General features: G+C 38.5%; 1 protein-coding gene across 1 annotated transcript in view; it reads left to right on the top strand.

The window, feature by feature from the left end:
- SCAPER (S-phase cyclin A associated protein in the ER) overlaps positions 1–24,488 on the top strand; it is a 519,522-nt gene that overhangs the window by 323,926 nt on the left and 171,108 nt on the right. The window lies entirely within an intron of this gene.

Here is a 24,488-nt window from a genome sequence, read left to right as displayed (position 1 = left end):
CTGACAAATAAAATCTTTTTAAAAATTTATTTAAAAGTATACTTATCATGATGGACACTGAGTAATGTGTAGAACTGTTGAATCACTGTATTTATTGTACACCTGAAACTAATTGTTAACTATACTGCAATTAAAACTAGAGGCATCTAGACTATCGATAGAGCTTTGGGATCAGCTTGATATAGTGAAGAAAACAATGGAAATGGGTAATAATCTCTAGAGTAGAGGGGTGAGGAATAATATTATTTACTCCACAGATTGAGACTGGCAGGCTACAGCCCATGAACCAAAGCTGGCCTACTGCCAGTTTTTTAATGGCCCACAAACTAAGAATGGCCTTTATGTTTACTAATGATTACATTTTACATAATGCCCTTAATTTTGCATCTTGGCCTACAAAAGTTAAAATATTTCCTATCTGGTCCTTCAAGGAAAAGCTTACTGATTTCAGCAAAAGAAGACAAGCTTTCAAAGACGAAGATAAATGTTGATGAGAATGATGGGGGCAAAAAACAGAAGAATGAAGTGCTGTGTTTACCAAGGGGAGAAACAAGGGTTTTCAGATAGGGAAACTTTAAGCATGTTAGCATATCTCTTCTGCTTCAAATATATAGAAATAAGAAAAAAAATTATTTAAAATTATTTAAAAAGAAAACTAAGAGGACATAGCCAGGTCAAAATCAAAGTTGGGACCAGAAGTGGAATAACTAGAAACATAAAGTAAAAATAGCAGAAACCATAGTACCATGGTAGTGCTGGTCCAGAGGCTCAGTGATGACAAGGATTGGGTTCCTGCAGGCTAAAACCAGGTAGATGCCCTGTAGAAAGCCATGTTCATGACCTAAGGTCAGAACTTGGGGTAGGGACTTTTCCACTAATGATAGGAAGCTGAATAAAAACTGCTGTTGACCACTGCCTAGTGCATCAGCTTGTGGGAAGCTTCAGGCCTAGTAGAGAAGAGAACACAGTGCCTCATGACCAACAATTAAACCAAACCACCTGCCTGCTCAGTGACTGAATCTATGGTATTCTCAGTGTTATTGCTGCAGCTCTAACCTCTGAATTGCCATTTATGGGATCTGAAGTCCTGGGTGCACCTGTGAAGCTGCTAAATAAGGGAAGAAAAGGATTGAATAAAACCTGTCTCTCAAATGTGCCTGCAAACCAAAATTACAGACATGAATAAATCAAATTTTAGGAAATACAGCTGTGAAACAACCTTTTAAAATAGAATCATGATTTATAAAAGATGACATTAGTTTTATAGAACTGGCTGAAAAAGATTTTTGAACATATGTAATATGCTCAAGGAGATAATGAAAGCACCTAAGCAGAAATGAAATAATAGGTAATATGAAAAAGGACTGACAATCTAGGAAATAATACAGTATTTGAAATTAAAAAGAGCCCTGAGAACCAAACCAAGGGTTTTGGAAGGGAGGGGGGTGAGAGGTAGGGTGAACCTGGTGTTGTGTATTAAGGAGCGCACGTATTGCATGGAGCACTGGGTGTGGTGCATAAACAATGAATCTTGGAACACTGAAAAAAATAAAATAAAAAATTTGTTTTAAAGTCATATAGAATGTAGACTGAGGTTCCATAGCATTTTTCTGGGAGTTGTAGAAGGAGAGAATGGAGAGAAAAGTGAAGTTAGTATTTTACACTTAATATCTAAGAATTTTCAAGAATTAAAGAAGGGCATGAATTCACACATGTAGATCAAGAAGAAGAAGAAGAAATTTAAGACTACCAGAGTAAAGACAGATTACCTAAAAAGTAGTTAAACTGATAGCAAACTTCTTGTCAGCAATAGGAGTTGCCAAAGGACAACAGAGCAGTATCTTCAGAATGTATAACAACAGATATTTAATGCCACTGAAACATGATTCAAGAATGAAGGCAGGGGCACCTGGGTGGCTCAGTGGGTTAAAGCCTCTGCCTTCGGCTCAGGTCATGATCTCAGGGTCCTGGGATCAAGCCCCGTATCAGGCTCTCTGCTCAGCAGGGAGCCTGCTTCCTCCTCTCTCTCTGCCTGCCTCTCTGCCTACTTGTGATCTCTGTCTGTCAAATAAATAAATAAAATTAAAAAAAAAAAAAGAATGAAGGCAGAGAAGACGTTTTCAGACACTCAAGAAAAAAAGGAAATTAGAACTACTATAGGCCCTCAGTAAATCAATTAAAGGATCTATTTCAGCCAGAGGAAGTAAGTTCATACTGAAGGAATGGGTTATGTAAAAATGGTGGGCCTAGAGGCTGTGAAAATGCATCTGTTGTTTCATTAACCATTGACAGTGTTAAAACACTTTTTTAAAATTTACCAGAAAAGGAAAAAATATAACCCTTTAGTTCCTGATAACAAAAAAGGAGAAGGGTATATAACTGAAAGTGAAGGTATCCTAAGGGCCTTATGCTGGAAATGGTAAAATAAGAGTTGAAATAGGTGAAGATTTTAAGTAGATTACTATTCCTATGAATCAAAACTACTCCACAGGAATAATGTTAGATTAAGGATTGAAAATTAGATAAGTCAGGGGCACATGGGTGGCTCAGTCCATTAAACGTCCGACTCTTGATTCAGGCTCAGGTCATAATCTCAGGGTTGTGAGATCAAGCTCTGCATTGGGCTCTGCACTGGACATGAGGTCTACTTAAGATTCTCTCTCTCCCTCTGCCCCGTCCTCCCTCACTCTCTCTCTTAAAAAAAAAAAAAAAAGAAAAGAAAAGACATTTTAAAAATTAGACAAACCATAGGAGGCCAATGATATCATAAGACAAAGATAAAATTATTTGATCTGGCCTTGAAAATCATTACCAGGGTAAAATTCTAATAGTGATTCATTTAAAAAGCCACCTTGGTAAGGGATGTCTATATTTTCTAAGTATATAATAGAAAATTCAACTAGAAAATATTAGTGTATATTAAGTACAGATAGAAATTTCAACCCAAAAATAGGCGCCTAGATAAGGGATGCCTATATTTTATACATATAGAAAAATTTCCGAAAAATAAAACCACCTTATAGTCATATACAGGCTTAGTCAATATTATTATGACCAATAATAGTGTTTCATTTTTCATCATTTAAGAGGCCTGTGATGGCTTGTTTGAATGGTCCAGGTCTCTTAGAAAATCTTCCCTCCATATAAACCTATAGCTAGCAGAGGCATTTATATTTATTCCTGAGATCTTTCAAAATTAGGCTCCAATGTTTGTTTCATTTCAAGAACATACTCTTCATGTATTGACAAGTTTCTACATGAATGATGAAAGACATCAGAAACTGTTAAAGAATATCCCCAAAAGTACAGAATGAACATTTATAAGTAGAATATCAGAATATCGTAATATCCTCATTTCCTATTTCTGATTATCAAAGATAATGCAGAGGCAAAAACAACTATTCAGTAAGGTATTAAAAAATAATGTATTTTAAAACATTCACTTATATATATGTTGGTCTTATTTCTAATGAAGCCACCCATAAAAACCTAGTAACCAAAATGAAAATATTTTCCCAGAAGTAATGATCGATCTCTCTGCCTTTTCTTTTCTTTCTTCCCTTTTTTTCTTTTTTAAGATTTATTTATTTGATAGAGAGAGGGAGCGTGTGCAGGAGCTGGGGAAGGAACAGAGAAAGAGGGAGAGAAGCTCAAGAGTGTATCTGCTGAGCGTGGGGCCCTGCACAGGGCCTGGGATGCACCGCCCTGAGATCATGACTTGAGCCTAAATCAAGAGTTGGATGAGCCACTCAGGTGCCCCTGTCTTCTTAGAACCCTAAATACTTTGTATCTTTCTTAGGACAAGTGCCATGTTTTGCCTTAGTTTAGAGCTGCTTGTCCTGACTTTTATCTCCCCTCATAGACACTGGTCTCCTTGAGGTCTCATACCATGGCTCTTTATCCTTCACAGGGCGCACCAGCGCAGTCCACATGCACAACATGCCACTGTTGCATGAGCGGCTGTTCACATATTGGAGTTTTGTTTGTTTGTTTTTCACTATAAACAAATTCTTTTTTTACAGTATGTAAAAAAAGCTTTGTCTTTCAAAGCTATGAAATTTTTATAGATATTCTGGTAAAGTTTCTATTTTAATAATTGGACCATTACATTAAAAAAGAAAACAGATGAACATAGGAAAAGGGAAAAAAGAGGGAGGCAAACTATAAGAGACTCAACAATAGAGAACAAACTGAGGGTTGCTGGAGCGAAGTGGGTGGGGATGGGCTAGGTGGGAAATGGGGATCAAGGAGGGCGTTTGTGGCGATGAGCACTAGAAATGTTAAATCACTATATTATACACCCAAAATTAATATTATGCTGTATGTTAACTAACTAGAATTTAAATAAAAGCTGATACAAAAAAAAAAAAAAAGATTTGTGTACTGACAATTGTGTTGATGTTTTGAAAGAACTTCAAGCAATGATTTAACATAAGAGTCTTATTTAAGTCCCGACTGTCATTTCAGTCCTAACAGAATTAGGAATTGATGACATATCTGAAGAAACTGAGGTGGGAGAGGTTAAGTGAATTCACCCTGAGCACATACAACTGTGGGGATTTTTGATAGTTGATTTATGCACCTTTTTTTTTTTAACTGACTAAGACAGTGAAGTGGAAAATATATCATCTTTTCTAGCATGGCTGATAACGTGCTGTAGTTGTTTTTCATATATAAAGCATGTATTTCCTTAAAAAAGAAACAATAAATAGCAGTTTCTCCTCTTCTCTGCTCTCAGAGCCCTCTGATCATACTTCTATTAGAGCATCTACCATAGAATTATGGGGCGTTCTCTGTCTTCTTAATACAGACCCACCTCAGTACTGGCATTGAATGGATACCCCCCAAAAACGTTTATCGAATGAGTCCCTGAATGTAGTTTAATTGCCTTTGGAATTTGGATCCTTAAGGCTGTTTACATTATCACATTTTCTGAAGTACATCATTCTGAGTCTCTTTGTTGATTATGGGTTGGTTCTATGAGATTCCCATAAAGTGACCATCCTGAAACCAGTAACTGAGCACTTCGATGGCCTCAGTCTTGGAAATGTACTAAAATGTTCTGTGAGAGAGAGAAACATGTCAGTCTATACAAGAAGCTAACATCAGAGACTTTTGTCTGATTCCCAAGTTTTCCTCATTTTTTGCAAATATATATTTCTGATCTAATATTTAAGACTTTATAACTCCGGTCCTGTCAACTGAGTCTGAATCTTTAGTAAAGTAGAAAATATTTTTTTAAAGATTTATTTATTTGACAGACAGAGATCACAAGTGGGCAGAGAGGCAGGCACAGAGAGAGAGATGGGGAAGCAGGCTCCCTGCTGAGCAGAGAGACCGATGCAGGGCTCTATCCCAGGACCCTGGGATCATGACCTGAGCCAAAGGCAGAGGCTTTAACCCACTAAGCCACCCAGGCACCCCTAAAGTAGAAAATATTTTTATAAAATAGTGTCCTAATTTGAATTTTATGTATCATGTTTACTTAAAGCGTTGTGCCACTTTTATTAGAGTAAATGCTGCATGATAGTTAAATTATTCAGTCTATTTCAAGATTGCTGTAAATGTTTCAGAAACCAGTATTTCAAGAAGTTGTATTTTTAGACCAATTTGTTAGCACTTTTAATCACTTTTTTTTTAATTTTTTATTTTTGATAAACATATATTTTTATCCCCAGGGGTACAGGTCTGTGAATCACCAGGTTTACACACTTCACAGCACTCACCAAATCACATACCCTCCCCGATGTCCATAATCCCACCCCCTTCTCCCAAACCCCCTGCCCCCGGCAACCCTCAGTTTGTTTTGTGAGATTAAGAGTCACTTATGGTTTGTCTCCCTCCCAATCCCATCTTGTTTCATTTATTCTTCTTCTACCCACTTAAGCCTCCATGTTGTATCACCACTTTTAATCACTTTATTAAGATACAATTCACATAACATAAAATCCACCTATTTTAAAGTATACAATTTACTGTTTTTTAGTATATTCACAGAATTGTGCAACCATCAATATAATCATTGTTAGAACATTTTCATTACCACATAAGAAAACTCCATACCCTTTAGTCATCACTCCCTAACCCTCCCATACCCCCTAGCATTTTGTTAACTTTTACACTCGTGATTGAAATACTTATTTCCTACCTTGTATTAGTATAAGAATCAGAAGTTCACTCTGTGTGTGTTTCAGATAATCTGTTTCTCTGTACAGTCCTGATTTGCACATTTTGTTACAAGTTATATGTTTAAATGAGCTCCTGATGTAGTAATTTGTATATTATCACTTTATTCTTTATCCTACCAAGAATAAAACTTAAAAATTATTATATTGTTTGAAGACTAACTGTTGCTTTGACAGAATTAAAATCACAGTCTTTTAACTGACTTACCATCAATGATAAGTGATTGCACAGTGATTAAAGAGCTATCTCTCCACCAAATTCATATTAGAAGATATCATATGGGGTTAATCTCTCTCTTTCTGTCTCTCATAATTTGGATTTTGTGTGTTCAGTTTATACTTCTTGACCTAAATTGTTCTTCATAGATTTAGACAATTATTAGAAGATTAGTCACAAAGCATTTTGAATTTTTCAGAATAAAAAAGCCCATGTATGTGAATGACAAGCTTTACTATACATTAATAGTCTATTTTGATTAATAGAAATGTAAATCACTTGTCAAACACATGAAATGATTTTTTTATCTGTGTCATTTACACTAAATTCTTGCCGGCACAGAGCATTTTCTGAATTAAAATCTCTATAGACAAGCAGTAAAATGCATAATGTACTTATGAATAATACATTAACAGCCTTATAGTCAAGATCAGTGATAAACGAATTGGTAGCCTAGCATCTGGGGACACATTAGACTGCTGAGTCCATTTGATAGAGGACTTTTTGGACTTGTCTACTATCTTTGTATCAAGTGCCATAGAAACAAATTCAATAAGTTTCTTATCTAATTTGAAGGAGGGTTTTGGTAAATCTGATGAGTCTGTGCAGCTTTCCTGAGGTCTTTGTATCTGCTTTGTGTATCCCTTGTATACCCTCTGTATAAGTTGTATCATTTATGTGTTCTTTTGATGCCTGACTGTAACATCAGGGACAGGAATGAATTACTAAGGGTGGGATCTTCTTATCATTTTGATTTATTAACTAATAAAAATTACTTTGTATATTTTGGTTAACATAAAGCAATAAACTCAATTTGAGAGGTCCTTTCTGATAAAAGCATTCATCATGGTACTTCTTGATCTTACTGAGTTTATAATCCTTACATATTCATGAATAGAAACTAATTATACCAAATTAGAATGCTACACTCTAAATTCCATAAAGGTGCGGACATGTCTGTTTTGTCTGCCCCCAATACCTAGTATGAGAGCATAGTGGTCACTGATAAATGGTTGTTGAATAAATGAATGGCAGTGTTGAGCACTGGGACACGGACAGTACTAACGCCCTGATTAATGGCTCGGATGGTATCCATTCAGGAAAATGGTAACTGCTGTCAGTATTTATTTCAAAAAAAGGGGTATTTTAACCAAGGATTTCATTACAAAAATTATGAGACATGCTAGAAGAGAGAAAAGAGGAGAGCAGTGCTACCTGAAGACTGATAGCCACAGGAGCTGTTCTCTACGCGTGTTCTACCACCCCGCCGCTCGGGGCTGGAGGAGGAGATATGGGAATGGTACGCAGTGACCACTGGCAATGCCAGAGCTCGATCTCTGCCTTTTAAAAAGAATAGTTTTGAATGATTACAATGTATTAGGTACATACAGTACGTTAAATTCTGGTACCAATAATGTGTATTGGGCAGAGGACTCTATATAGAATATAGTTCTCCTTTGCAGCTTGTGTATTTTGGTATTTCATATATTTAGGGACTTTTATCTTGTGATTTATTCCTTCTGTATGCTGGGAGCTGATTTATCAGTACAAAAATCACTAGTACCTACTTGGTGCCAGGCACTATGTTAGATACTAGGATTATAAAAATTAATTTTAAAGTGGCAGATAGCATATTATAAAGTACAGCATTTTTTTTTAAGATTTTATTTATTTATTTGACAGAGATCACAGGCAGGCAGAGAGGCAGGCAGAGAGAGAGAAAGGCAAGCAGGATCCCCGCTGAGCAGAGAGCCAGATGCAGGGCTCAATCCCAGGACCCTGAGACCATGACCTGAGCCAAAGGCAGAAGCTTTAACCCACTGAGCCACCAAGGCACCCCTAAAGTACAGCTTTTAATATGCAAGTTAATTTACCTGATTTAGGCTCACATCTTCATGTAAATATATTCATACTGTTTATATTAAGTGTTAAGGTTGTATAGAAGTTTTTCAGGGTTTTGACTTGCCAGATTACTTTGAAATAGCCATAGTTCTTACTATCAAATTGTATTGTTCTTTAAAAAAAAAAAAAAAAAGGTAACATAACTGCATATCTGCTGTAGTCTCCTGACTGTTTGGCAGTGCAATTCATTGGCCATCTGAAATACAGTAACTATTTCTTGGTAGATGAGAGAAGAGGTGACTTGTCAGAAATAGGTTTACTTAACAAAATGCATATTCTATGGGATGCCTGGGTGGCTCAGCCAGTTAAGCACCTGCCTTCGGCTCCGGTCATGATTCCAGCATCTAGGGATTGAATCCCAACATCTGGCTCCTTGCTCTGCGGGGAGCTTCTCCCTCTGCCTCTGTTTACCACTCTGCCTGTCTGTGCTCTCTCTCTCTCTCTCTCTCTCTGACAAATAAATAAATAAGATCTTTTTAAAAATAAAATAAAATACACATTCTGAGAAGACTAAATGGTGTCTGTGAATAGCTAATAGCTCTCAGAGCTTCAGTAGGCACTGCCTCTGAGCTTATAGATTCTGGCTAGGGCTTGGGAAATGAGCACAAGGGCGCACAAAAATCACTCTGAGTCTAGCCTCCTCTTTGAACTGTTTTGTTTTCAAACAGGTCCACTCTCTAAATTTTGATACAGATTTTAGTGTCCTGTGATGTAGACCCTGATGCTGTGTTCAGAGAAGAGATGTCAAACCAATATCTACAAAACCTTCAGAGAACATGCAATCCTTGTAAATTCAAATTAAGGAGAAGGAAAAGTAGGCGTTTTTTGTTGTTGTTGTTCAGAGTATATGGCAACCAATATATGACAGCCATTAGAATAAAAATTGCCTTTCCTAGAAGAAGCACCATATGTTCTCTTTCTTTCCCCTCCTCCATATTTTGCTTCTTTATCTTTTGCATGGAATTAATATTGAACAAGAATGGCTAATTAATGACAAATACAGTAAAATATCCAGTTTTCAATCCTATATACAAATATCCAATTTGAGCTACTGTTTACTGTCACCAAGGCTATATATTAAAAAGTTAAAATGGTTTTTTGAAGTGTTTTTCATTTGGCATTATGAAAAGGAGTCATGAGAGCTCTTTCTGCCCTGCCCTGCATGAGCCTGGGTTCTGTGACTGCCACATACTCATTTAGTACTTAGACATTATCTTGGAAAATCATTGGATTTTTTTTTTTTATGCCTACTTTACCCAATTAGATTCTAAGCTGCTTCATGGAGGAGACTATGATTCTGTACCAAACCAGTTCATATCCCTTATGCCTTATGTATACAAAATGATTGGTAAATTGGCTCTTCTTTCTCCCCTTTCTCCTCACGTCCAATCCATAGCCAAACCTATAGCTTTCACTTGTGTATATGTATAGCTTCTAGCCAGCCATCTATCTTCTCTATTTGAATTGTCACTGATGGTGCTGGGTTCCTGCTCATTTCTACACTTGATCTTAGCCAAATGCTGAGAAGAGATTCCTGCTCATTTCTAAATCAGAATATGATGATCTCCTATTTGAGGTCTTTGTTTTAACTCTCTCCACTGTATCGTCCTTATAGCTTCCATAAGTGAAAATCTGGGTGTGTCACTGTCTCCTTTAAACTGTTTTGTGTCTCTCTGATGTGTTAGAATAAGAGTCATACTCTCTAATATTTTTGTATACAGGATCCCCTGTAAAATATATTTTCTTTCTACCCCTCTGTCATCATGTCTCAATACTTCTCCCCTCCCATGTTACACTCTAACCATTTTAAATGGGTTATGATCCCTTGAATGGGTCCTTGCACCCTCTTATCTCCATACATCTCACCCCCTACCTCTCTCCCACTCAACTTTTTTGCTTCCCCCAACCCTCACACTGCCCCCATCCCAACACACACATTTCCATCCTTATCACATAAACAAATACTTAACGTGGATGGCTTCGTGTTTTTTGAGACTCAGCTCTGGTGTCCCCTCCTCCAGAAAGTATTCCCTGTCATTCCCCTGATCTCCATCCAACCATGTTAGGTACCTACTAGGTAAGCTCAAGGTGTACCCTGTACCTATGTCATACATAGGACTTACCACGCTATGTACACTAACTTGTTTTCAGAGCTTTCTCCATAGAATGTGAGGTCTTTGAGGGCAGATGCTGATCCTCTCTGCTTCTGTATTTCTACCACTTAGCAAGCACCAGGTTCATAGCTGGCAGACAATAAATGCTTGTTTAATTAAATTCAGTGGGGTTTTGTTGTTTTAGTTTTGTTTTGTCTTTAGTCCATCCCTTGCCTTAAGTCAAGCAAATGCCTAAATACTCAAGACAGATGCTTGTGTGGGCCAAATAGCGTCCTTTTCAGAAATGGCCAACTTGGTAGATTTGGTGATACCAGGAAACACTTAGTTCTGGGACTACATTACAGTCTATTCAGAGGGAAAACTGGTATTAGAGTGTTGCAGTACTAGCTGTGACTCATTATTTTGTTGTGCTTGCTTTCTTTAACATATCCTAAGTTTATTATATTTATGTCAAGGACCAGAGGAAACTAGAAAATAAATTTTTTATCTCAAAAAACCTTATAATTTATATTGTTCCCTTCAAAATCCAAAGTATTCAAAATCCATTTTTTAGGTTCGGGCTTCTACAGCACCAACTATTTCTTTATATATTCTAGGTACTAGGTAGTTTGTTTGGGGAATTGATATGACAGGCTTGTTCATATATAAACCCAAGCCAATAAGTTGTAAAATATGCCATTAAAAATCTAGTAAAATTATAGAGCACATAATATTTGTCAAACTACCCAAAAAGGCTACCTTACTATATTTTGGCACATCTTGGCCTCATCTAATATGTTTAACTTTCATAAGGAAGTTACATCATTTTCAAGTTCCATCTAAAATTTTTATATTTTGTAATTCTTTCCCGTCTCTTTCCATTTATTTTTAACTACTTGAATAATGGCCCTTTTCCAAAGCTTCAGGGGTCTCTCTCAAGAACAATATAGAGCCCGCCTAAATCTAGAAGTTTATGGTTTGCCTGTAATGCTATCATCCTTTCTAGGGAAACTTCTCAACACTAGCTCTATCATTCATTACCCCTACTTTGCAGACATTTTAGTTCAGTGAAACAATTTTATTTTTCAGTGTCTGCTGCACAGAGAGGCAATACAGAGTGATGATTAAAGCTGAGATTCTAAAGTCAGACATATCTGGATTTGATTCCTAGATCAGCTCTTACTGGTTAAGTAATCTTAAACAAGTTACTTATCTTCTTGGAGCTTTAATTTCACCAACTGTGTCCACCTCACACTGTCGTGAATATTTTATAAGACATGACCTGCAAGGCAGTACTTGGAATACGTGGGGCGTGGACACATGTGCTCAGCAAATGGAGATTTTTTTTTAACATACCAAGCACATAGGAAATAGCAGTAATTAAGACAGATAGAGGCCCTGTTCTTCTAGACAATTCAACAAGCAGTTACAATTAAGAGCAATGAGTGTTTGAGGAAAGGATTGAGGAAATGCAGAGGTGCTCATGAATGTAGCAGGAAGACTGACTACAACGTAGAGGTCAGAGAAGGCCCGTTGGAGGAAAATGACATGAAAGTTGAGACTGATAAGGCAAAAAGGTAGACTCATAGCTAAAACAGAGATATTTGTGTGAGAAATCACGCTTTAGTACAATTTCGAGATGTCACAAAGATAGGGGTAGGAGCTGGTATTTGTTTGATGACAGTATGGCAGGTAGCAAGAGGGGGGAGGGCATGTAAAGAAGATGATGATCACTAACATTTGTGCAGCACAGCTGATTTAATCCTCTCAGCAACCACTTAGAGTGGAATTATGTGTCCTAACTTAGGAGTAGGAACACTAAGGCATCAAGGGGATAGGTGACTTGCCTGATGTTATATAGCTAGTAAGTGTGAAAAGGTTGGGATTCAAACCTTCGCAGAATTATTCCAGAGGCCATGCTGACAGTTCCCGAACAGTGACTAAGACACAGTTTGTATCCACAGGGAGCTCAGTCTAGAGGACAATAATTGTTCTGGGAGACAGCTGCCAGGACAAGAATTATTTTGCAGTCTTTTATATCACGAAGTTAGCAACCTAAATGGTCTTTTTATGTGAGTCCCCCATGCAGTACATTATTTCCGCACATCCTTCTCAGATCCCTCCCTCTCCCACTCTCTGCTAAAAAGGTCTAGCACTGTGTGCCATTTCACGTTCACACACGAATGCCTTCAGAGGGACAGATTCTTTTTAGGATCTTTACCAGATGATGACTTTACTTATCGTTTTGGAAGGATATGGACTGGCATGCTGATTTAAAAGCAAAACTGGTTGCAGGCTTCTGACTAAAGGCTTTGTATAAATAAAAATTGATCATCAAATTTCCCTTCAAATGAACTTGAGTAATCCTTTTAAAGAAAAATGAATTTATTTTCTTTTTCATAAAGCAGAAAGATTCTGTAATGGCCTGGTGTTCTCCAGACTTAAAGACTCTTCTGGGTTTTATTTGCCTTGAATAAGCAGACTTTTAAACGTTTTGGTTCATCTTTACTAGAGGTCTTATCTATTCTCAATAGCTAAAAGCGGTAGCACAGAGCAGCTCTAATGTTAGAATTCAGGCGGGCAACATTAACTCTTCAGTCAACATACGATTTTAAAATTAAGAAGAAAGACCAGATATTCTGAAAAAAGCCTTCACACTATTCTCCACAGAAGAAGGTACTGTTTGCAACATTGTCACGGAGAACAGACGTTCTGTGTGATTAAGCAGTTTTCTTCCATAACCAAAATATAAGTTAACATGATCAGCTTCAGGTCCCAAATCTGAAGGACTCCTTATTTTTCCCTCCTTCCTTGCCACATTTTATATCAGTCTCCTAAGTAACAGATTTAGCCCTGCCTTTGTCTCCTGTTTTCTCTCTATACCTTTTAGATGCTAGAGAAGAAGGCCTCAACCAGAGTGCTGGCTCCAGATAATCGCTCTTAAAAAGCATTGTCTGTCACTAGCCATTTCTCTCCTTTTATTTCCTCTGGACTAAATAAAGCAGACCCTAGCAGATTCATTTCTAAAATCAGTTCTTGACTTTCCTAGTACCCAGTCACAAGGCTTTTAACCTAGTTGCTTCTGGGGAAAACAACAACAAAACCTGCAATAAATATCCTACCGTGGGTGCAACTGGAGAAGGCATACTCAAAAGACTGAAGCAATGTCTGAGCTGAAGTTAGAAGCCAAGCCTACAGAGACTTCACTGACGTTCGGGAAGGAAAGGGTTTTGAAAGTCTGCCCCAGCTAAAAGTGTACTGATGGTCTTTGGGGACTGGAGCTGTGGAGGGAGTGCATCTTGGGCCACCTGGAGTCTTTTCTAACCCTGGTCCCACATTCCCTCCCTCCTCACTCAAAGTCTGCTTCCCTCCTGCTGTGTGCACATTACTTCCCATTTCCTGACAGTCTCAAGAACTGCACCACCAGTTAAAAGAACTACTCGTATTTCAGTCCCTTAGAATCTAGTTTGCTCTCATTTCCTTTCTTATTTACTTGTGATGGTCAAACTTGGCATTCCTTTACATTCTCTGAGTCTGGATTATTTCAAGAATTTTTTTTAAGTTGTTAGTGAATTCTTATATAAGAGAGCTAAGGATACTTCCTCTAATGCTAAAAGTAACTTCACCTTCTCTTCAAAATACTGTTGCGCTAAATTCAATGTGGTATTCTAGACTTGATGTTGAACAGAAAAAAGCATCAGTGGGAAAACTAGGGGAAAGCCAAATAATGTCTAGAGTTTAGTTAGCAGTATACTTTTAATGTGATTTCTTAGTTTTGATAAATGTACAGTGGTTATATAAAATTTTAACATGAGGGAAAGCTAGATTAAGGTATACAGGAATGCTCTAGTGTCCTTGAAACTTTTCTAAAATACATAATCTAAAATAATAAAATATCTAAATAATTTCCAAATAAAATTTTCTTTAAAAATTTTTAAACTTAATTTTTGGGGGACCTGGGTGGCTTAGTGGGCTAAGTCCCTGCCTTTGGCTCAGGTCATGATCTCAGAGTCCTGGAATTGAGCCCTGCATAGGGCTCTCTGCTCAGTGGGAAGCCTGCTTCCCCACCCCCTCTCTCTGCCTGCTTGTGATCTCTCTTTCTCTCTTTCTCTCTGTGAAATAAATAAATAAAATATTTTAAAAAAATAAAATTAACTTAATTTTCATTTTTTAAAAAGACTAAGATTTTATAAAATTGGGATGTTTAGTGATAAGTATGCCAGGAGCCAAGCAAATTTCGATAATAATATGCCAGATTTTCCCACAATATTCTTTGAGTAGATCCATCATATGAAGTCAGATAAGCCTAGACTGCCATGCCAAGCTCTGCCACTTACTAGGAGGAAGAACTTAAGTGACTCCTCTAAGGCTGTTTTTCTTATCTATATAATGGATGATCATTCCTACCTCATAGGGTTATTGTGAGAGCTTATATGAGAACAGCCCAGGGCCTGCCACATGATAAGCCCTTGAAATGTCACTGTTAGCCCTCCAGGATGGCACTTTGAGAAAAGTAAAGTTTGGGTCCCTGTTCCTTCCTTTAGTTTGCTTTCACTTTTTAAAACTGCCTTCCCCCTCCCTCTTTCTTCGGTGTCCCTCCTTAAAGACATGAAAGAGTCTGAGTCTTCTTGAGAATAGGGTAAAAAAAAATGGTGCCAACACGAGTAGGGCAGTGTGTAAGCAAAGATGCTGTTGGCCTTTACCTCTCTGGGCTTGTCTTCTTCAAACCAGGGCTGTGCTGGCCTGGGCTGGGCTAGGCTGGGCTTGCCTTGCCTTGCCTTGCCAACACAGGCAAGAAGTACTAACCTCTTCCACATTTTCTAGCTTACTTGTACCTTTATCTTGACTTCCCCAAGCACATTGGTGTTTCTACACCTTTTCTTTCTCATTGTAGGCTTGATGGATTTTTTCTCTCTCCTCTTAGGACAGTTTCTGATGTTAAAATCCTTGCAACTAGGCTGTACCTTTATTTTTTTTGATTGAGCAGCCATTTGCTGAATGCCTACTCTTTTTAAAAAATTTTTTAATTGAAGCATAGTTAGCATATAGTGTTACATTAGTTTAAGGTGTACGATATAGTGATTCACAATTCTATACATTGCTCAGTGCTCATCAGTTTAAGTGTACGCTTAATCCCCTTTATCTATTCCATCCATCCTCCAACCTACCTCTCCTCTGGCAACCATCAATTTATTCTCTGTATCTAAGAGTATGTTTTTTTGTTTGTCACTTTTTTCTTTGTTCATTTGTTCTGATTTTTTAATTCCACATATGAGTGAAGTCATATGGTCTTTGTCTCTGACTTATTTCACTTAGCATTATGCCCTCTAGGTCCATTCTTTTTGCAAATGGAAAGATCTCATTCTTTTTTAATGATTGAGTAATCTCAAACCTACTTTTTCCCCTAGATTCTATATAAACACAATTCCAGCTGTCCAGGAGTTCCTAGTCTGCTTTGTGATTAAGTAAATAGATAATCAGTATGATCTAGTCTATAATTAAATAATAAAAAAATGAGTCAAGAACTATAAATATAATGATGGAGAGAGAACAGAGTGGTGTAGGAACACTCTCCCTTTCCTTGCCATCGAGGTGGAAAAGAGCCTCTGAGCCTCTCAGGTCCTGCCCTCTGGTTACTGCTAGACCTAAAGGAGTTTGTCCATGTTACTCACTTTTGTCCATATCACATTCTTGGCCAAAAGAGATTTTCCTTGGTCTCACAGTCCCAAGTTCCTTTTGCCTCTAAGTGTTAGAATATCCAGGACCCCTGAGATGCAGAAACGGGGGGAAAAGGAACTTCTTCAGTAAGACTCCTCAGTTCTGCTGTAAACCAGCAGGTACCTGGAATTTGGGAAGGGTGGGGCAAATAAAGCAGTTGTTCAAGGAGCCTTATATGTAGGTCCTTGACTCTGGGTTTTTGTCTTTTTATGTGATAAGTATAGTTACTCAGAAAACTGTTCATATGGATGACCCTGTGTCCTGAAGAACTAGTCCCAGGAACCATTTCCTTGTGGGCATACGGTTCTGTGTACATCCCTGCGCTCTGGCACTCACTGCATTGCATTTGTCACTAGGACTGTGAGCGCTGGGCCTGGCCAGCGCCTGCCATGAGGCAGCATGACAGCATGTGAGGATGAGGGAGATGAGAATAACTTTAATTGTGAGTTTTGTTGGATTGCAGTAGTGAACTCTGTACACTAATCTTTGGTCATCTATCTCATAACAGCTTCAACGGAAGAACAGGAGGTCCTGTGTCCTGCCTTCATCCTTGAGTTTCCGCACCACCCCTCTCACTCACCCTGCCCTCATCTCACTTAGTCCAACCAGGTCAAAAATGGCACAATTCAGCTCCCTTAGGGAGAGCCTTCCAAAGGGTCCACGTTCTGATTAGCATTACAAAGGAATTGTTTCTGTCATCTTGAGATAGCTTTTCCAGCCTCTCTCAGCCCCACTTACCTTATTACACAAGCCTTCAAGTGGTATGTTTTGATTTTACTCTTTCTGGCACCGCATTTCCTTAAGTTTCTGATTTCCTTGTGATATTCTTGACCCCAACACCTGAATCCTTTCAAGTGTGAGAGTACAGCTGAAAAGCTGAGCCTAGACATTTATGTAGATTATGGGAATTTGAAGAAACCAACATTAAAAGGCTCAGAAGGGAAAAATCATAGAACAAGGACTATCAGCTCATCATGTTAGCTTCTTTTAAGCTAACACTAACAGGTGAAGATAGTAGAGGAATGAAGATGTCCTTTCGGTGTTAGCAAAATTTTCCATGTGGGAAAAATAACCATTAAAAAAATGTACTCCAGGATCTCCTCATCTCTATAAATTGGGCTATTGAGTTCTAAATGTATGGACTTGCCTGAAACCTGCTTGTGTTGTCTCTAAACAGGGCCCAAGGTACCACCAGATGCTCAGAACAAATCTAGCCTATCCTGCTAATGAACAGGCAAACAGTTTTCCCCATCTGCCACCTCTGTCTAAAAGGCTAGGAAGGCCTTCCTCCGTGATCACAAAGAACATAATTAGCGTCTGTAGAGAAGTCAAGTACAAAGGCCACCAGCCTTTGTAGGCCACCAAAGATTAACAGCTGCCTCTTCTTTGATTGGGAGAGGCAATAACAGTTACTCTAGTTAATAATTGAATGGATTCCCAGGCCATGTAATTCAGATTGAAGCTGTCATTTTTTGCTGGCCTTCAGCTAAGCTGGGTTATTAGAATGGAGCCACTAATCCTATTAGTCACTTGTCATTCTCAGAGTCAGCGAGAGCAGAGGAAGGCAGAGCTATTAAGGTGTTATGCCAGGTACGTTAAGTAAAGCCACACATTTCCTCTGTAGGGGTAGTTTTTCCTCACTCAAATCAGAACTCCGTTTTCACATGTCTGAATATAGAGTGTTTGGATAAGGAGTAAAGGGAAAAAGGAAAGGTTACCTTTCTAGATGAGATATTATCTGTCATTAAACAAACTTTGCTCGGTGCAAAGTGAGCAGCGCTAGAAGTCAGTGTGGTGGCCTCAGAGAGGAAGAGGAAAGGGGAGACTCTCTGCATCCTTTGAGGTTGTGGATTGTTGTGTGAATGTGATTTCCATTTTGTCCTTGCTCATAATGCCATGTGCTTAAGAAGGTGGGTTTCTTCCTCAATTTTAGCATTTGGGCAGCTCATCATTGAGCCAGATTGATTTTCCCTTTCTGTCTGCCTGAGGTGAAAATGTCATAGGCTATCATGGGATCGTTTCATCCACTGTTATGTGTGGAGAGGAGGAAAAGCTATTCATCTGCACTGCGTGAAGGAATTTCCTCCTTTCTCATGGGCCTGGGTGTTGTATTTGCCTCTAAGAGCTGACAAGGCATTTTTTGCCCTCTGAGAGAAGTCTTTTCCATTGTTCATCCCTTCGTTCAGTCGCTCATCCCACAGGTATTCACCGCGCCTGTTCTTTTGTTGTTGTTGTTAGAGAGAGAGAGAGAGAGAGCGAGCAAACACAGGCAGACAGAGTGGCAGGCTAGAGGCAGAGGGAGAAGCAGGCTCCTGCCAAGCAAGGAGCCCGATGTGGGACTCGATCCCAGGACGTTGGGATCATGACCTGAGCCGAAGGCAGCCACTTAACCAACTGAGCCACCCAGGCGTCCCTCACCGCGCCTGTTCTAAGCTAGAACTGGGGCCAAGGAGGTGAGCCAGCTGTCACACTTACGGGGCTTACAGATGGAAGGGGGTCCTGAGGTAGGGCAGAGATGACAGGATGAAGACAAGTTGATACTGGAGATGAAGGAGAAGTTAGGAAGATCCTAAACAGGGTTGCCATCGGGCTGAGTTCTATGGAAGAGAATCCTGAAATGGCTTGTTGCATGTGCAGCGCTGAAGTCCATATAACCAGAAACCACCATGACTCCAGAAGGAGATGTGTGAGATTTTTCTTATTTCACAGTTGGTTTTGCTTTTTGGTTTATCTCCTTGAATAGCTGCAAGTGATAAATTAAAACTTCAGTTTTCGATAATACATTAGTAAGAATTTGGCTTTGAATGGCTTTTATCTTCCTGCCACTGGCATACTTCTTCCTGCTTCATGTTAGAGCCTATATCTTACGTTTCTCAAGAGGTCACGTCCATGTTGTTGGCACTGCATAAAAGGCTTTGGGTTTTGTTTTGTTTTTAAAACGTAGATGTATACATTAAAATGGTCTGCTTTTACTCATTCCTTTTCCCCTCCACTTGTGCAATGTTGACCCAGTTCTCTCCCATTGTGGAAAAGTCTACAAGAACAGCCGTGGTGCTGCTTTATTTCCCTGTGGACAGATTGCATCAGTTGGTCCATCTGCTTGGCTTGAGGTATAACATACTGTGTTTCTGAACTAAGAGATATCAATATATGAAGGCTTTACATTGAAATGGCTGTACCTTCCCTGAATGGCTATTAAGGAGGCTCAGTCTCGAAAAACTGAATTTTATTCTTTGGTCATGAAGCTCACTTATAATGAAAAACGATTCTACAAGGCATACACATAACAAGTGCAGGATTTTAACCTGCAGAGAAGTTATTGACTGTATTTTCACTGTCAAATCATGTCCAAGTACCCTTATCTACCTTCTTTCTTAAAACTGTCACTCACAACCATTGAGCACTCACTGAGCGCAATCCCCTCTGCTCGGTGTCGAAGCTGTGGTGAAGCAGACAAGGTCCCTAACCTCAGGAAGCTCTGAGTTTAGTGGGCAATACAAAGATAAAATGCTGGAGGATCATCCACCTGGGAAGGTGGAACAGTAGATGCAGCACAGAGGCATGAAAGAGAAAATGGGCCTGGTTGGGAATTTGGTTGAAGGAGAGGCAGGAGCATGGGAGGGAAGAAGGCTATTAATGGGGCATCAGATTCTGAAGATTTGTGCTAAGGAATTTGAGCCTCCTGCAGATAGTGAAGAAGAATTTATTCAAGTGTTTTAAGCAAAAAAGTAGCATGATTACATTTACTCTGGAGATTATTATCCTCATTGCACATATAGGCATCCAGAGTAGGACAACTCGAAAGGGAATCCCCAGTCCAGTGCTGGGCCACTGTCACTACAACAGGGTGAAATAAATACGCAAATCAAGAGTAAGTTTTAGTAAATTGGCAGAATAACTTTTGTCTGTTGTCTCTAATACTTTAAAATGTGGTTTCTTATTTTGTACATTTTTTCCCTCATTTGTTCAGTATTATTTTTGTATTGTATTTCACAAAAGTATTGGTCTATAGTGGAGTAAAAATCAAAGGAAGGAAAGGAAAGGAATAACTTTTATCTTAGGATACTTGGGAAATACTACTCCAGAGAATAGGCTTGTTTGGGCTGAGCCCAGATCCAAAGATACTAGTTAGGTAATTGCTGCAGTACCTCTAGCAGGAGAGCTTGAAAGTCTGAACTGACATGATAGGAGTAGGCAAGAGTTGAGAGCTCCAACAGAAATGGAATAATCAGAACTTAGAGGCTGAATCAGTGTGAAAGCTGAGAAAGAGGGAAAAGTCTAGAAGGGCAAATATTCTTTTTGGACTCTTGCCCTATGCTTTACTTTGAGCTTTTCCATCCCTGCTTCACAGAGATGTTGCATTTATTTTTTAAGGTGGTTGTGCATTTTTGACATTATTAAATATTTTATCTATAATTCCTACTTCTTTTCTTCACTTTTAAATTTTATTTTATTTTTTTTCAGTGTTCTAAGATTCATTGTTTATGTACCACATCCAGTGCTCCATGCAATACATACCCTACTCCTTTTGAGTATAAGAAAAAAGGAGGTGTTTGTATGTGTTTACTTCCCTATCTTGACTCAGTGGTTCTCTGCTGTACTCCGTATGCTTTATATGTTTTCATGGTACCAGATGCAATAGAAACATTGCTGGCAGGATGACCATTCACTACCAAATTAAATCCAGAAAATATTCACGCAAACTATATTATCTCATTTATATGAAGTTCTACAAGAGACAAAACTAACCTGTATTTTGTTTCTTTTTTTACCTTTTGATCCTCTTCACCCATCCCACTTTCCGCACACCCCAACCTCTGCAACCACTGATCTGTTCTCTGTATCTGTGAGTTAATGTTGTTGTTTGTTAAGATTCCATATGTTTTTCTCTGCCTGACTTATTTCCCTTAGCATAATGCTCTCAAGGTTTACCCATTTGTCACAAATGGCAAAATTTTATTCTTTTTGTGACTAAGTAATAGTCTGTATATCTATATACCACATCTGTAGAGGTTTTACTTATCATTGGACACTTAGTTTGCCCCCACATCTTGTTTATTATAAACAATGCTGCAGGGAACAGAGGGGTGTATATAGCTTTTCAAATTAGTGTTTTGACTTGCTTCAGATAAATACTCAGAAGTGGAATTTCTGGATCATATGGTCCTTATATTTTTAATTTTTTGAGGAACCTATATACAGTTTTCCATAGTGCTGTACCAATTTATATTCCCACCTGAAGTGCGTAAGGATTCCCTTTTCTCCCCATCCTCCCCAGCACTAGTTCTTCTGTCTTCCCTCCCCCTTCCCCTCCCTCCCCCTTACCTTCTTCCCAGGCTTCTTCTTTCCTTCTGTCTTCCCTCTCTCCCTCTTTCCTTCCTGCCTGCCCTCTCTTCCTCTCTCTCTCTTTCTTTCTTTCTTTCTTTCTTTCTTTCTTTCTTTCTTTCATAATACCATTCTAACAGGTGTGAGATGTATCTCGTTGTGATTTTGATTTTCATTTCCCTGATGATTCATGATGTTAATTGAACATCTTTTCAAGTACCTCTCAGTCATCTGTATGTCTTTTAAAAAATGTATATTTATCTCTTCCCATTTTTTTAATCAGATTGTTTGTGGTTCTTACTGTTGAGTTGTATGAGTTCTTTATATGTTTTACCAGAAATGTGACTTGCAAATATTTTCCCCCATTCGGTAGATAGTCTTTTCATTTTGTCAATGGTTTCCTTTGCTGCACAGAAGCTTTTTAGTGTAATGTAGTCCCACTTATTTATTTTTGCTTTTGGTGTGTCATCTATGGTACTGTAAATCAAATCTGTAGTTGCTTCAAGAAGAGGGGAGCAACTGTAAAAGTGGCATGAGGGAACTTTCTAAGGTGATGGAAGTGTTTGGGTCTTTTTTTTTTTTAAAGATTTTATGTATTTATTTGACAGAGAGAGATCACAAGTAAGCAGAGAGGCAGGCAGAGAGAGAGGAAGGGAAGCAGGCTCCCTGCCGAGCAGAGAGCTCAATGCAGGACTCGATCCCAGGACCCTGAGATCATGACCTGAGCTGAAGGTAGCGGCATAAACTACTGAGTCACCCAGGCGCCCCAGTGTTTGGGTCTTGATAAGCATCTCAAATTTATTTGAATGGTATGCTTAAGATCTGAGCCTTTCATGCAATTGTAAAGTGTGCCTCAATTTAAAAAACTACTCAGTAAACATAAGGTGTTCGATCCCACTAATTATCAGGGAAAGGCAAATAAAAACCTCAATGAAATGCCATCACACACCATTAGCATGACTGAAGTGTAAAAAAAAACTGATAAAATCAATTTTGGTGTGAATGTAGAATAACTGAAATTATCACTGCACTGTATTGTGTACACAAATTGTTCCAAATGCCTTAGAAAGCTGTTTGGCCATAGCTAGTAAAATTGAACATGTATATATACTGTGTGACCCAGGAATTCCACTTTTAAGCATAAGTGCAGCACAACTGCATGTCACATTTGCACAAATACTTGTACCAAAATGTTTAAAACAGCATCTTCCAGAGTCTGAAAGTGGAAACAATCCAAATGTCAGTTAGCAGTGAAACATTTAAGTAAGCTGAGTAAGATAATAAGATAGTAATCATCTTCAGCCTATAATGTTAAAAGTGAAATTAATGTGGGAGGAGGGAAAAAAGACACTAGAATAAAGTAAATTCTTCTGTTAAAAAAAATAAGTTGAGGTATATAATCAGACAGAGGAATACTATATTCTAACAAGGAAAAAATGAATGAAATATTGGTATAGACAGCAGTAAGGATAACTTAGGGGAAAAAATGAGCAAGAAAAGCTAGATTCTATGGAATATGTAAAGTATGATTACATTTTTATAGAACTGAAAAGACAAAGGGAGTCTGTGATTCTTTACATTTGGGGAAGAAGGAGAGAGACTTCATGTGATGGGTATCGAAGATATGAGATATTATAAAGATTCATTTTTTATTTTGGAGTTGTTACAGGGTATGTTCAGTTTGTCATACCGCATCTAGCTACACAGTTATGATTAGTGCCGTTTTCTTTGTGTTATGTGCTAATACAAATTTTTAAAAAATATTTATTATTTGAGAGAGGGAGTGAGTGGTAGGAGGGGCCTGCGGGAGAGAGAGAAAGAAACTCTAGCAGACTCCTCATTGGGCTTGGAACCCTAGGCTGGGCTTGATTTCAAGACCTGAGATCATGACCTGAGCCAAAACCAAGAGTTCAGACATCTGACTCTTGGTTTTAGCTGGGTTCATGATCTCAGGGTCCTGAGATTGAGCCCCATGTTGGGCTCCATGCTTAGCATGGAGTCTACTTATCCATCTCCCCCCCCACACACACCTCTTCTCCACCTGCTCATGCTCACACTCTCTCTCAAATAAATAAAGTAAATAAAATCTTCAAAATTTATTACCATTTTCTAATCACACTGACATCCTAGCATAAGAAGAAAGAATGGTAATAGCATTATGGTTGCATATTACTGAATACATCTGGGTTTTTCAATTTTTTAATTGTTAGTTTTATTGCAAAGAAAATTATCTGTCCTCAAAATATGAGTTCCTGTCTAGGATTCACAATAAACCTATTATAGTCTCAAACTGTATTTTATTGTGCATGTAGTAGGTAATTGAATGACTAAGGCACTATACTACCAGAGTCTAGACCTATACTAGAGCCGGTCAGTAATCAGTAGTCCATATCAAGCAGAGCGCTGTGCTTAGAACATCAGAAGAATCAGGCAAACATGTTTGACAGAGCCTGTGTATAATTCATATCCCTCCCCTCCGTATCCCCCCCAAAAAATACTTAAGTATGTCAAAGATATTTCAAGGCTTCATGAATTGTAAAATACTATTAGAAGAAACATAAGGTGATGACATAATAAGGGGGTTGTGCATTTTTGTGCTGGGGCTGCCGTAACAAAGTATCACAGACTCCAGCGACTTAAACAATAGAAATGTATTTTCTTACAATTCTGGAGGCTAGAATTCCGAGATCAAGATGTTAGCAAGTTTGGTTTTTCCTGAGGTCAGTTTCTCCTTGGTTTATAAATAGCAGGTTTCTCTCTGCCTCACACAGCCTTCTCTCTATGCACTTGGATCTCTGGTGTCTTTTCCTCCTCCTAGAAGGATACCAGTCATTCGGATTAGGGCCCTACCCTAACAGTCTCATTTTAACTAAATCGCTTCTTTAAAGACCTCCTCAAAACAGTCACATGCTGAGGTACTAGGGGTTGGACTTAAACCTAAGAATTTGGGGGCAGGGAGACAGACACAATGTAGCCCATCACAGGTTGCTAGCCTACTTTTTTCGGAATATGATGCAGTGATTCTGTGTGTGCGTTAAAAACCAGTAC

The sequence above is a fragment of the Mustela nigripes genome, chromosome 13 (assembly GCF_022355385.1).
Source record: "Mustela nigripes isolate SB6536 chromosome 13, MUSNIG.SB6536, whole genome shotgun sequence".
Lineage (NCBI taxonomy): Eukaryota > Metazoa > Chordata > Mammalia > Carnivora > Mustelidae > Mustela > Mustela nigripes.
This window is presented reverse-complemented; position numbering and strand designations above follow the sequence as displayed.